We start from the raw sequence: 13,227 nt of genomic DNA, 5'->3' as shown, positions 1-13,227 counted from the left end.
CTGGAATTGATGCTGTGTTCATCCTTCTGTAGTTACCCACAGTGCCCAGGTTTTATAGAAACATTGGTACATAAATTAATTTCTTCACATTCCTTGCTTTTGCAAGAATTCTTAAATAAAAACTGTACGAGCTCAGAGCTCCTTGGGCAGCTCTTCAAACTCTTAAGGGTAAATTATCTCATATCTGAATCCAGGTAACCTTGTGATAACTGAAGGATCAGGGAACTGAGGTGAGGATCAGGGAACTGTCTCTGTATTGAACAACCCTGTGTAATCTGCTGCTTTCTGCTCCACATCCAGGACCCAGAATGGCTACAGCAAAAGATGCAGCCTTGACCAACTTCTACCAGGCTTCTCTTCTTGTGCCATGGCTTGGAAAGGACTGTGTGTAAGACATGACATCTGCACCAAAAGGGAGCTTCTTTTCCAAGACTTGGAAACCCAAAATTGCTATAAGGTAAGGGATAGATAGATAGATAGATAGATAGATGAGAGAATTCTTTCCTATATTTTCTTATCCTTTGGCATTGTTTACCAGCTCATTTTTGCATTTTGAGACTTTGAAGTTCAGCCATTTTGCTGGCTAACACTTTCTGCAGACAGTAAGAAACCAAGCTGCAGCTTCATCTCCAAACAGTTAATGCACATTTCCAGAGGAGACGGCTGAGAGAAAGGTGCACTATCTAGGAAGAAAAGAAAAGGAGAAGCCCACTCAACAATTACTTTTCAAGACAAACATTTAGGCAATTTGCCAGAAAAACATAAAATGCTGTCCTTCATCTGCAATGTGCATCTTGCTCTTGCAACTTGTCCCAGTGACTGCTTTCAGGCCTTTGAATAGAACCTAGAAAAAGTTGTATTTCAAGGAATAGCCCTGGAAAGCTTTGATTCATTGCTTGTGTTCAGGATTTGTGAGATGAACTGTAATTGCATATGTTATTACTCTTGCAATATTTTGTATTACGTTACTGCATGTTTATAGACCAAAACTTTATAGACAGATAGAAAGCAGCCTGAGAAGGAGGGGAGACATAAATCAAGGTATAAAACTGCCCTGAATAATATTTTATGTTTCACTATATTGACCTGGAATTACAGGATAAAGACATTTTTCACTGGTGCCCTGTTCTTTTCTTGCTTTCCCTGTGTGTGTGTTTCAGGTTTGTTGGAGTTCTCCATTAAATCCAGAATCTGTATCAAATGAGCTGCAGTGTGCTGCAGCACAGAAAGGTTTCAAAGCAACAATTACTCTATTATTTCAGCAGAGATTACCTGTTTGAAAGGAAACCCACACTGAATCCTTTCTGACCTGGTCCTTATTGTGATACTGATAACAAGCCACACTTTCCAGTCTTTATCTTACCTCCTACAGGGTAATCTTTTCTTCTGGAGCTTAATTCTGCTAATAGCACCCTTGACTGGTTGCCAGACAACAAACACAAGCAGGTGGAAATTGAATGGCTCCAGTCTGACCGCTGATAACTTGTAGAGACTTTTTATTCTCAGAATTCCCTCCAAAATATCCAACTTGACCAGTGGATAATCAATTACATTCCTTGTATGCGTCTCTCTCCTTCAGATTGGTTATTTGAAAGAAATTGTGATGATCTTTCCTACAGTTTCAGATTCTTTCTTCCCCCCTCTTCCAAACAACAGTAAATAGTAATTCCAGATGGTAGAAGTTACTTTTAAATTAAAGCAGTTAATACAGGGAAAGTATGCTTATCTAATTCCCCTGTTTTAAGTGGTAACGATACAATGGAAATGGGAAAAACTGATGTGCACTTAAGGTATGCAAAATAGCTTGAGATTGTAAAATGCTTTTTTCCTCCCCTTTTCTGATTTACTGTCCATGAAAATGAATTATAGACTCGTGAAGAAAACAGAAGTTTTTATTTGCTGAACTCAATAGGCAGCTTTCTGGGGACTTGAACTCTGCAAAGTGCTGAAAAAAAGATTACTGCATTCCACGGACAATTTCTCTGTTTGAACCAAATGGGAGGGATGACAGGGTGCTGTGCTCTGCCTTTCTGCTTCCCAAGGAAAACCTCAGACTGTTCATTGTTCTCTGCTGTGTGTGTGTAAAAGCACATCCTTAAAAACTTTGCTGAATTATGTATTTGAGCCTGAACTTAGCTTTGGTTGTGGATGCCCCGTCCCTGGAAGCGTTCAAGGCCAGGTTGGATGGAGCAACCTGATCTAGTGAGTGGCACCCCTACCCATGGCAGGGAGGGTTGGAACTGGATGATCTTCAAAGTCCTGTCCAGCCTAAACCATTCCATGCTTCTATGCTTGTATGATTTAACCGGTTCCTTTTAAAAGCAATGAGTGCAGAACATCCTCAGCACCTTGCAGGTTTTCAGACCAAAACCATTATCACAAGGAGAGTGGTGTAAACAGACCTGAAATCAGTGAATGTGCTTTAACTTACATCAGCTGAAGGTTTGGTGGGCATTCATTTGCTTTTTCCAAAGTGATTTTGTTTTTACTATTTAAGTATATGATTATAAGGTAACTAGTTAGTGCTAAGGGGGAATATGGTTGGCTTCACTGGAAAATATAAAAGTATCCACTGTTCCTTCAGGGAAATCATTTTAATAGATAACAGCATGTTGTACAATGTTTCATCAGTGATATTTAGATCTAAATTAGGAGCAGTTGTGAGATGGGTTGCCGATTTTCTTGTGATAAAAGGGAAATAGTTCAAGAAATATAAACCAGATGTTATCTTAATCCAATCCTCATGTACAAGAGCACACTATGAGACAGTAATAATAGTCCCTTCTACCTGTTTCTAATTTTCCTGCTCTGAAACACCCCCTGTGAAAAATAGATTAAACCAACACATCATTTATGAATCAGCACTAGCGGGTTGGAGTTTGGATGGAATGCAGCATGCGTGGCACCGACCGGAGGGTGCAGCCACCAGATTTTGATCCATGTTTAAAAATGCTCCTTTGACAGTAATGTTTAAGACAGCAGCTCTCAGTGATTTAAAAGGAGAGTAGCCAGTTTGGGTTTGAATCAGCTTCTTGGTTCAGTGTATCCCTACACAGTTTCAAATTTGTCATCAGTGTTTCTGGGCAGTATATGTTATACAATCCTCAGCAGGCCAAAAAAACAGGGGGTTGATCCTCAGCTGCTGTAAATCAACACTGATCCACTGATTTAGATGGAACTACACTGATTTGTACCATCTCATGGTCTGGACAAAGTGTATTAACTTTCCTCATGAAAATCCTCCCCAACAAAAAGCTCCATTCACAGTCCTACTGCATAAGCAGAAACTAATGTGTCTCTGTTCTCGTAATAATGTTTAATACCTGCATCATTTCCTACTTGCTGGGGCAGCCGAAACATTACTCTTTGCATTGACGTAAGAGGCCGAGTGCTGCGCATTTGTAATATTTGGGACAGCTTTTTCCATAACTCCCTGCCTGAGCTCAAGCATTTTGCTGGAATATTCATGTCTCTTGGCATTTTTATGCCAAGGAGGCTTTTGGGCAGCTCTCTAGCAACTCAGGAGACAAGACTTTTATTTTCCTTTGAGGAATGCAGTAATATGAAAATAATTTATTCAGCTATATTCAGAACTGTAAGAACCACTGGAGGGGGGTTTGTTCACTGGAAATAGCAATAGCTGTGAGGATACCAACGACAGTGTTAATTAGACTGCTTTATCTAGGCCAGACATCCTTACATTTTAGAATATTCCAAGCTGTTTAGCAAGCAGAGTAAAATCCTGTTTTCCAGATCGGATATTTTCATATTTCTATGAACAGAGGAAACAAGAGGAGGCAATGGGACAATTAGTCTTCAGAGACAGCCCACACAGCTGGCTGGCTGCTGCAAGGATTCTGCAAGGACAGAACTAAAGACAAAACTATTTTCCTTTGAAATGAACTCCTTTGCTATTCTTTTATTTTTAAAAGAATGTATATGCACAGGAGAGCTGGAGAGGGACTTTGGACAAGGGATGGAGGGACAGGACAAGAGGGAATGGCTTTCCACTGCCAGAGGGCAGAGTTAGATGGGATATTGGGAAGGAATTCTTCATAAGGAGGGTGGCAAGGCCCTGGCACAGGTTACACAGAGAATCTGTGGCTGCCCTGTCCCTGAAAGTGTTCTAGGGCAGGTTGGAGCAACCTGGTATAGTGGAAGGTTGGAACTAGATGATCTTTAAACCCCTTCCAGCCCTAACTATTCTGGGATTCTTCTGGCCTTTCAGAGCCATTCTTTCCAGCACATGTTTGCCCAATTATTTTCAAAGATGTTGAAAAAGGAAACCCCACATCCAAAAAACACCAGAGGGGTGAATCCCTTTGCAGTGCTATAGCATGGAATCCCAGAATGGTTTGGTTTGGAAGGGACATTAAAGACCATCTTGTTCTACCCCCTGCCATGGGCAGGGACACCTTCCACTAGCCCAGGTTGCTCCAAGCACTGTCCAACCTGGCCTTGGACACTTGCAGGGATCCAGGGGCAGCCACAGCTTCTCTGGGCACCCTGTGCCAGGGCCTCCCCACCCTCACAGGGAAAAATTTCTTCCCAATATCACATCTAACCCTGCCCTCTGGCACTGGGAAGACATTCCTTCTTGTTCTGTCACTCCATTCCTTGTCCAAAGTCTCTCTCCAGCTCTCTTGGAGCTCTTCTATGCCCTGGAAGGTGCTCTGAGGTCTCCCTGGTGCCTTCTCCAGGTGAACACTCCCAGCCTGGCTCCAGAGCAGAGGGGCTCCAGAGGTTGTGTGCTCTCACTGAAGAGCTGGAATCTCCTGGATTCCCCTAAAAGATTAATAATCTGACTGTGCACCTATAAAGACCTATGGGTGATGTATCAACACATTAGGGAAAAAGTGGTCAGTATTTCTGTAGGAGAGTATTTTTATTGTGTTTTAACCATTAATCCAACAGCTGTCACTTTATTTGTAATGTCTGTACCTCAAGGCCCTACTGACCTTTTGAGGGTCCAGATTTGTTTGGTTCTGTGCAAATCCATCCAGGGAAATTGTCATGAATCAGACAGTGTAGTAAGATGAGGCAAGTGGATCAACAGGAACAGGAGGCAATGGGATCATAAAGGAATGGGAGCAGAAGATTGCAAAAATGGGGTCCAAGTTGCCACATGCCCTGAACTGCTCCCATCAGTGAGAAAGCTGTCATTTGGGATAAGAGTGCTTCAGAAATACAGATGGAAAACTTGATGGATTAAAGTAGTTAATGAGAGAAAAAGATGAGAATAAGAAAAATATGGAGTGGCTGAAAATAGTTACAGGGAAGAAAATCCACCTGTGGACTGGGAGAGCTTGAGAGGCTGCAGCAGCAGAGCTGAATACACACAAGTGATCAAAATGCAAAGTGCAGTTTAGAGATCTTGGTGCTAAAAGGTGCCGGTGGTGGTGCTGGTAGTGGGGTATGTAGGTTAATACTGAAAGTATGTTATTAGTAATGACCAAAGACCTTTAGCCTCCTGTCCAAAATCCTTTTTTACTGTATAGAACGGGAAAGTAAACTCGATCATGTTGGGCTATTTAGTAAGCTATTAGTGCATTCATCTTTTCATCATTTGACAGGTGGAAGTAGTAGTCCAGCTTTTAGTTTTAATTATAAGGGATTCCAGATGTAGAATAGGACATAAATTAAAACCAGATCTACTCATATGTCTTTTCAAAGTAAGCCAACTTCAAGGTATCTGCTTTCCATTTCAAAATGTTATTAAAGCTATTACTAAGAAATTCATAGTCTTAGCATGCTCCAATAATTGACACCTTTAAAGTGACTAAACAGATTTAGAGTGTGCAGAAAAGTAAATTTGTCTTAGAGAATGACTCTAATCATCCATTTACATAGAACGGACAAATCAGTGTTTGTGTTGGGAATGGCTGGGCGAGCAGCCGGTCCCAATGGCTCTTGCTGCCTCCTCCTCCTCCGCCTGGCCTGGCTGCTGGGTGTTAGCTTGTTTCCATGATTGTGCTACTAGGCAAAGGAAGATAAAGAATTAAGGGCTGATCCAAAGCCAGTGGAAGTCAACGGGAGTCTTTTGATGAGCTTTCCATCATAGTCTCCTCCTCTCACGTTGAGCTATGTTACATTATGTTGGAAGTAGCATTTTTTTTTAAAGAAAATTAAATCCAGAACCACTTTTTTTTCCCAGTGATAGTGTTCTTAAATCCCTAAATGTGTAAGGAAACCTGCAGATCCCTTTCTAAAAAGCCTTTCTTTCCCCAAGACCTATTTATCTGGTGATATGTTACAACCATGCAAATAACGCTGTACATCTGACTTCATAAAAAGTCTGAGGTTTCCAATAATTAGAATGATAGCTGGCAAGTCTGATAAATTAGAGAAATAACTTGTTTGGTGTAAACTGAGCCTGTTTCTGAGGCAGAAATGTTAGGCTTTTATCCTCTGGAGTGTGATTGAAAGGGTGAGAAGTTAATTTGGCAGCTTCGCTTCTATGGTTTCATAATGTTTCTCCTCCCCCCTCCCCTCAGCTTCAGGGAAGGACTGTGATTTCAGTACTTTGCGCCTGCCCTCATACAAGGCAAGAGCATGACCCGAAACGAAACCCCTCTCCCCAGGGCACATCCTGAGCAGTAACAGCTTGGCTCAAGTGTTTCTTATGAACAGCCGTCCAGAGCACTTGATCTAAATCATGCCATTTCCTTCACAGTATGGCACAGTTAACAAGTCAGTGCATCAACACAATCTGCAGATGGCAGTTCAAAAGGTGCACGTTCCCCAGCAAGATAAAGGGCAATGAGTTCCATGGGTTAGCTCATTACTTGGATTCAGGCAGGGGCTCCGTAGGGGTGTGAGGGAGGAAAAGGGGGCAGGCAAACCTTGAGAATGCATGTCTACACAAATAAAGGCAGCGTTGCAAGAAGCATGTTATTGAAGTAAAGTGCAAACAGCTTGCAGAGCATGGCTTCCTTCAGAGGTGGCTTGTTTGGCCTCTGAAAAACAAGAGGAAAAGGGGAGTGAAACCAGTGGCAAGATGCAGCCTTCATTTATCCACAAGGCCTGGCAAATAGGACACCATTCCCTGAGCAAAGCCTCAAAATTCACAAGAGGCCAGCGAGTATCAGTCAGGGCTGGGGTTCATGGTTGCTCTGCAACCTCAAGGACTCAGGGCTCTGAGCAACCTGGTCTAGTGGAAGTTGCCCTGCCTGTGGCAGAGTGGTTGGAACTCAATCATCTCTAAGGTCTCCTCCAAGCCAAACCATTCTGGGATTCTATGATTCCATCCTGCTTGGGAAGGAACCTGTTTTCTGGAGCATTGCAGAAGGGCTTCTAGAGAGCAGTGTGCACTCCTGCACAAATTACATTAGAGCTAAACATCCAGTGAAGAATCTCTGAGACATATTAGTTCTTTAGACTTCAAAAGAAGCTTAAATTGGAACCATATTGCTGGAATACTTCTTAGCTAACATTTATATTACTTCAGTTACCAAATCCAGACTAAGTCCCAGGACTCGGCAGGGGAGAACATAATATATTAGGAAGTAAGATGGGGGTGTGCACTTCTGGCCTCCTATTTTATATAAATGTACAAAAAGTTTCCTCACACTAGCAAGGAAATGACTACAAGGCCCTAAAATGCCGATTTCCAGCGGCAAACGAGGGAAGTCCGCTACCCCTCCTCCCCTCTCTCCCCTGGCCATTCTGTGTGTGCCATGCCTTGGGGATAGTTTGGATTACTTGGAGTAAGACTGTTGCATAGGAGCTCAGGTATCAGAGCAGATAATTATACACATATAGCGAGATACAGCAAAGGTCTCAGTGAATTGTCAGAGGATGAGATACATCTCGGGAGACTAAACAAGCCTCCCCTATACTGATCTTTGTAAATGAATCTCTTTGGGAACTATCAAGATGGTGCTTTACCACGATTTTCACTGCTGAGGAAAAAGGAACTCTTCCAAGCTGTTTGTTTTCCAGGTTGTATCAAAAGCTGGCGAGGGAAGATTTTTTCCCTTTCTGTGCTTACTTTGGTTTGAATGCCCTGAAAGGCGCTGACGAATGTGCTGAGCTCGGAGTTCCTGCAGCAGGGAAGTTCAGGGCAGGTTCGGCAAGAGAGGAACTGTAACCCCCCTCCTTTCCCCTCCCCGTAACTCCAAATCTACAAAGGCTGACTTTCCGGTGAACTCCCTGGCCTCCCTCGCAATTCTTTTGGAGAAACAGTACTAAAACTGGGAAGGGCAAACCCTGAGTGGCTGCTAGGCAGAGGTGTGTTGAACTAAGGTCATTCCTTGTGTAATTTGATTGATTTAGTATAGTTATGCCAGAGAGAAATTTGGCTTTGGGCTTTTGGGTGATGTGTCATGTTTCTTTATGTAACTTGCTGAACAGGTGCTTAGCAACAGCGTCTCCACTGGTTTATCCAGAAATCTTCACTTTTCTTTCATTTTCCCTTCTTTAATATCCTTCCAAGCTGTGCTGAGTTAAAAACTGAGCCAAGACTTCAGGCTCTGCCCCACTGGGACATGCAGGGATGCAGCACATTTTACCAGGCCCTGTATTTGTTTCTTTCTTGCCACACAGTAATTGCTGTTTTTCTCCATTCAGTGAGATAAATGAAGGATAAAGAGCTGTGAGTCTCAGAAATTTTTCTGGATTTGGTGAGTTCAACCTTAGGCTAAAGGAGCTGAAGAGAACTGGATGGGAAGGAGCTGAACTTCATTTCATTAGGAATGTTACGGCTTCTGCTGAGACTGGCGGAAAACAAATTATCTTTGCTATTTCAACATGGTGCTGCACAATGCTGTGCTGAGCATTGTGTGTCCCAGGGTTGTAAGAAATACCATATTTTCTATCCCTTTTCCAGTCTCTCTTGGGAAAACATGAAGAAGGAGAGATGAGCAATCCTTGTGCTCAGCCTTTTCTGTGTTTAAGCACAAAGCCAGGTGCCCTCTCTGCTCTATGTTGTTTCTGGTGTGGTGCACAACTGGTATAGATGGTGGAGGGCCTCATTCATGAGATCTGTGGCATCCGAAACCTGCCTAATCTCATCTCTGTGGCTGTACCCTTCACAAGCACTTCTTGCAGCCTTGTAAAATACACCTGTTTGTTTGTCACGTCTGACTTATGAAAAGGATTGTATGACATGGTTGTTTGTAACAGCAGGAAGCAGAACGTAGTGAATTAAGTCCCTTCCATCCTCATCTTCCTGTGATTTCCCTCTAATGATGGATGTCAGAGAAGAATATGGGTTATTCTGGTAGCTCTTACCGATCGGTGTGCTCGTATTTCCTAGAATTGCAGTGGGAATCTCTGGTGTTGTGTTGAAACAGAATCTCAGACCCTCACAGTGCCTTTGTCCTCCAGAAAACATTCTGTATCTTTATAATGAAATATTTGGGTTATGATAGCACTGAGAAGCCCCACAAATGGGGGACTCTGGGTGTGCAAGGAGCCATATACTGAGATATGAAATAAAGAGCTTGATCTCATGCAGGCAGGCAGCAGCAAGGCACACAGACCGGGCTCTCCTGCCTCCCAGTCCATGCTTTCATCGTGAAATCACTCAGTTCTTTCAGCTGGATCTCCAGGCTCTGTTCTTAGCACTGTAGTTTCTCTGTCCCTCATGGAAACCCCAGGGCTGGGCTTCACAGACTCTCTGCAACTCTATCCCTTCGGACTGTAATTGATTTGGAGTCAGGTGGTGGTGTAACATAACCCGTATGGAATCTGCTGGTGAAGTTTATGGCCATTCAGCTAAAAAAAAAAAAAGAAAAAAAAAAAAGGAGGAATATAGAGGGGGAGTAGGAAGTGAATTGAGTTTGAGTTCTGGGATGTGAAGCTGTGCTGTTTCCCAGCCCAAAGGGAAAACCTTGTAGAGGCCTTGGGTGTGGAGAAATCAGTGACCCGTTCATACATGGCAGTCCTGCACAGCCTGTGTATATACAGAAGAATGTATAGAGAAATCCCTGTCCTCAGCTGTGGTCAGCCCTTGGGACAGTGCAGAAAAGCAGAGAATTGCAAAGGGAATGCAGAGAATACTTTTAAAAATTAAAAAATAAAGAAGAATTTTTCAATTGTTGGCTCTACACTGCTTGGCTGTGTGACCGTAGTACATTTCTTGATGTCTGTGTCCCCTTACCTAAATTTCCAGGGCTTTTGTGTAGTGAAGGCTGTTCCAGTGTGACTCCTAGGTGTCTTAAGGCACTGCAAGCAGCCTCATGTTATCTGCAGATTTGAACAACAGATTCTAGACTGACAGTCTTGAACTGAATTTGCACAATCTCCATTGACAGAACTGGATTTTCTGATTTGGCAAATTCATCTGGGATGAGAGATGAAAAGCCAAAAAAATTGATCTTTCTGTGACAAAAGAATCCCTTTCACAAGATTTTGTAGAGGTTTCAAGACATTATTCCAGGTGCAAAAAGTTCTAGAAAAGATTTGTTACCCAGCTGGTAGGCTTCCCCTCTGAGCTACACTGAAAATACCAATAGTCTTACGTGGTAAGCATTATGTGACAACATTATGTGGTGAGTATGTGATAAGACAAGGCTGTAAGTTTGCCCAGGTATCTCTGCATTGCTGAAATCACAAAAGTGAAAAAGGCAGCTGTGAGAGCTCAGATCATGATGGTACATAAAGTATTGTGAGACCCATAGCTTTGCTGCAGCTGTGATGATTTACTGATACATGGGAAGCAAAGGCTGTGTTGAGCACTAGTATTTGTCAACAGGCCCATTTGTACAGCCACTAAAAAATCCAGGCAGGGCTTTGAACACACAGGCAAGATATTATTCTTGCTGCTGTCATTGCTGTAATCCAGGATCCTGCTTTCCCGGAGGAAGGGAGGAAGCCAGTTCTCAGCCCAGGCTGTAGCGGAGTTTCTCTGGGCTATTGGATCAGTCCTCATCTTGCACAAAATGCTCCCTTACAGGGTGGCCATGCAGTGACATCCTGCTGCTGCCACAAGTCACGTTGTCACTCTTGTACACAAGTGAGATGTGAAGGATAGAAAGGAGAAGAGGAGGAGAGAGAGGGTTTGCCTTTAAGCACTTTAAGCCCTGAGTAATGAGTGGTATCTAAGTCACATCAGACACCCAGACATCCCAGGAGACCTTAAGACCTCCTTGATTACTCTCCTGTGGCACATTTTTCTTCCTCAGAGGCTCCTCCAGCCAGTCCTAACAAGAGGAGATTTCCTAAAGAAGGGGTAAGACAGTGACAGGACAAGGGGGAATGGCTTCAAACTGACAGAGGGCCAGGTTAGAGGGGATGTTGGGAAGAAATTCTTCCCTATGAGGGTGGTGAGACCCTGGCACAGGTTGCCCAGAGAAGCTGTGGCCGCCTCATCCCTGGAAGTGTTCCAGGCCAGGTTGTACAGGGCTTGGAGCAACCTGGGGTAGTGGAAGGTGTCCCTGCCCATGGCAGGGGGCTGGAATGAGGTGAGCTTTAATGTCCCTTCCAACCCAAACCATCCTATGAATCTGTGATTCTACGATGTTTCAGTCCCTCTGCTATAAGCCTGTGCAGCCTGTGCTGTGTCCAATGCCTCCCTTATGCTTAGTGTCCTGCTGATCCTTTTCCAGGGGCTGTCCTGGTCCCTCCTGTCACCCCACTCTGTGGAGTCACTGTTACACATGCTGCACACACTGGGATCCTGGCAGATCCCTCTGTCCCCGTGGTGTGTGTCCCAAAGCACTCCTGGGCTGAGAGCTCTGTTCTGTGCTGTTCTACCTCAGTGGAACATGAGATGTAACAAGGCTGAACCCAGTCAGTTTGTAATGAAAAATAACCTCCTATAGAAAGGTACAAATCAGTAAATGAAAACTGTAATAGGGACTTCTGAATTACTCGATGACTTTCTTAACAGACGTTATAATTTCCCATTGCATTTTGTAGGACACTTCCCACATCTGTAGCATGCTGCTCCTTTGCCATTAAGCTCTACCAGATTCTTCCATAGGGGTGATATTTTTTTAAAGAGAAAATACTGAAGCCCCATGTGAAAACAGGAAACTCCATGAATTTTTTATAGTGAAATTTTTCCACTAGGGAAACATCCGTATTTTACAGTTTGCAAAATGTGTGGGACCATAAACTGTAAAACCGCATGGAGAACCACAACTCCTTTGTACTTTAAAAATAGACATAAAAGTAATTTCTCCAGAAAGAAGGAGCATATTTTTAAAGGTGAATATTTGTAGGGCTTATAAAAGCTATTGGTCTGTTCTTGGAAACGGAATGATCATGTTTAAAAAAGGAAAAGACACAGATTGTGGTGAGTTTACTGCGACTGAATCATCTCTGCAGTATGTGCTCAACTGGACCAGCCATAGCACAGCTGCATGAGGACGTGCAAGATTCCCACCCAGCATGGGAGCCTCTCATTCCCCCCTTCCCCCAGAGATGAGGGGCAGGAGTGATGGTGTAGAGATGAGTGGGGAAATGGTGAAGAAGGTCAGGAAGAAACACTAGCTATTTCATTTCTCTCACAGTGTGCCAGCCTGTGGAATTGAGCTGGAATGAGGGAAAAGCAAGATGTTCTGGCCACAGGATTGCCATAGTTCCCCCCACTCTGCAACAAGTGATGAGCTGGGAAGGGGTCGTACTTGATTCTCCCAATTCCTTGGGGGTGGTGTAGGAATGATCACATTGAAGGCTTTGAGCCAAAGCTCAATCTCACCCTGTGGCTGTGTCATTCCTAGTAAATGAGACTGACACTTCTTTTTGCCTGTTCAGATCAGCTGGGCTGCAGCCAGGCCTGGGCAGGACCTGACAGGGCTGGTCTTTGCAGCTGCCCAGCTGGGAGATCGTGCACATGTAGCAGGATGGTGGATTTTAGCAGATGCTCTGTGCCATGGGACAGCACAGGGATGTCATCATGGGATATCAGGAGGAATTTCAGACATCCTGTGTGGGAGTGGGCAAATGGAGAGATGGGGATTCCCCAGCATCTAGTGCTGGCTCTGTTTCTGTTGGTGAGAAGAAACACCAGGGGCAGGATGTGTTCCTTGGCAGACTCATACATCTGGTCTGAATATTGGATTGGATCTCAGCAGGTTGTAGTTCTAGGCAAAGCTGTTTTGGAGCTGGCAGACTCCTGGCCCTGCTGCCTGCTGGGTGCATACCAGATCTTGGGAAAGCCATCTCTTCCACTAATACTTTGATGGAGAAGTTGGGGTGCTTGGAGGAGGTGGCCTTTCCCAGCAGCAACAGCAGCTGTCTTGCTGTCCTCTCCTTCTCCCCAGCAGCAGGAGAAGCTCT

The 13,227-nt window shown here is 43.9% G+C and overlaps 1 long non-coding RNA gene across 1 annotated transcript in view; it reads left to right on the top strand.

The window, feature by feature from the left end:
• The first annotated feature begins 313 nt into the window (after positions 1-313).
• Positions 314-13,227, top strand: part of LOC125327729 — a 50,058-nt gene continuing 37,144 nt past the window's right edge. The window contains exon 1 of the long non-coding RNA XR_007204352.1: positions 314-457. This is a non-coding gene — a long non-coding RNA (uncharacterized LOC125327729). The remainder of the gene's footprint in view (positions 458-13,227) is intronic.

Source organism: Corvus hawaiiensis, chromosome 6, assembly GCF_020740725.1.
Source record: "Corvus hawaiiensis isolate bCorHaw1 chromosome 6, bCorHaw1.pri.cur, whole genome shotgun sequence".
Lineage (NCBI taxonomy): Eukaryota > Metazoa > Chordata > Aves > Passeriformes > Corvidae > Corvus > Corvus hawaiiensis.
This window is presented reverse-complemented; position numbering and strand designations above follow the sequence as displayed.